The sequence below is a fragment of the Halichoerus grypus genome, chromosome X (assembly GCF_964656455.1).
Source record: "Halichoerus grypus chromosome X, mHalGry1.hap1.1, whole genome shotgun sequence".
Taxonomy (NCBI): domain Eukaryota; kingdom Metazoa; phylum Chordata; class Mammalia; order Carnivora; family Phocidae; genus Halichoerus; species Halichoerus grypus.
Genome location: NC_135727.1, coordinates 110,523,410 through 110,524,700, shown reverse-complemented (window position 1 = coordinate 110,524,700; position 1,291 = coordinate 110,523,410). Strand labels below are relative to the sequence as shown.

General features: G+C 38.7%; 1 pseudogene; it reads left to right on the top strand.

Annotated features, from left to right (window-relative positions):
• Positions 1 to 785: 785 nt before the first annotated feature.
• On the top strand, positions 786 to 865 carry LOC118540424 (U4 spliceosomal RNA; annotated as a pseudogene).
• Positions 866 to 1,291: the final 426 nt, after the last annotated feature.

The following is a 1,291-nucleotide window of genomic DNA, read 5'->3' as shown; positions in this document are numbered from 1 at the left end:
GATTTCATGGATAAAGAAGATGACTGCCAACATTACTATAAAGGAGACAATGGACATCATGTACATCCTGATGGAAGTGCACATTTTTACCCCTGGAGAGCACTTCCTAAGAAACAAACACCTAAACTTTAATATGAACAGGATTCTACCTATAAAAATTGAGGATTGCTATTGATTAATGTTAGGTAACTGGGTTCATTATTCTAGTCTCCATACTGTTATATATGTTTGAGAATTTCTTAAAAAAAAAAAAAAAGAGAGAATTTCTATAATACAAGGGCTCTTTCTAAACATCCTGCCTTTAATATGAAATGTGATGTGGGGCGCCTGGGAGGCTCAGTCAGTTAGGTGTCTGACTCCTGATTTCGGCTCAGGTCATTATCTCAGTGTCCTGAGATTGAGCCCCGCATTGGCCTGCATGCTCAGTGCAGAGTCTGCTTGAGATTCTCTTTCCCTATCCCTCTTGCCCCTCCTGCTTGTGCTCTCTCCCCCTCTCAAAATATATAAATAATTCTTAAAAAAAAAAAAAAGAGAGAAGTGATGTACAGGCAGTTCTCATTTTATGGCAATTCTCAGATCATCGCGTTTTCTGCCAAATGAAGGTTTGTGGCAACTCTGTGTAAAGCAAGACTCTCAGTGATATTTTTTCAACACAATTCCCTTACTTCATATTTCTGTGTTATGTGTTGGTAATTCTCTCAATATTTCAAACTTTTTCATTATTCTTATATGTGTTATGGTGATATATGAATAATGATCTTTGATGTAACTACTGTAATTGTTTCAGCTTTGCGCAGTGGCAATATCATAGCCAATGAGGTTTACCCGAGGCACGATTATTGCTAATTGAAAACTACTGTAATTGTTTTGAGGCGCCAAGAATCACACCCATAAGATGGCAAACTTAATCAGTGCTGTGTGTGTTCTGACTCTCCCACTGACCAGTTGTTCCCGCCATCTCTCCCTCTCCTCCAGCCTGCCTATTCTGACGCACAACAATATTGAAATTAGGCCAATTAGTAACCCCACAACGGCTTCTTAGTGTTTAAGTGAAGGGAAGATTTCCACGTCCTTCACTTTAAATTGAAAGCTAGCAATTATTAAGCTTAGCGAGGAAGGCATGTCAAAAGCCAAGATAGGCTGAAAGCTAAGGTTCTTGCACCAGTTAGTCAAATAGTAAATGCAAAGGAAAAGTCCTTGAAGAAAATTAAAAGTACTACTACAATGAGCACATGAAAGTGAAACATGAATAAAGTCTCAGTGGTCTGGATAGGAGATCAAACCTGTCACA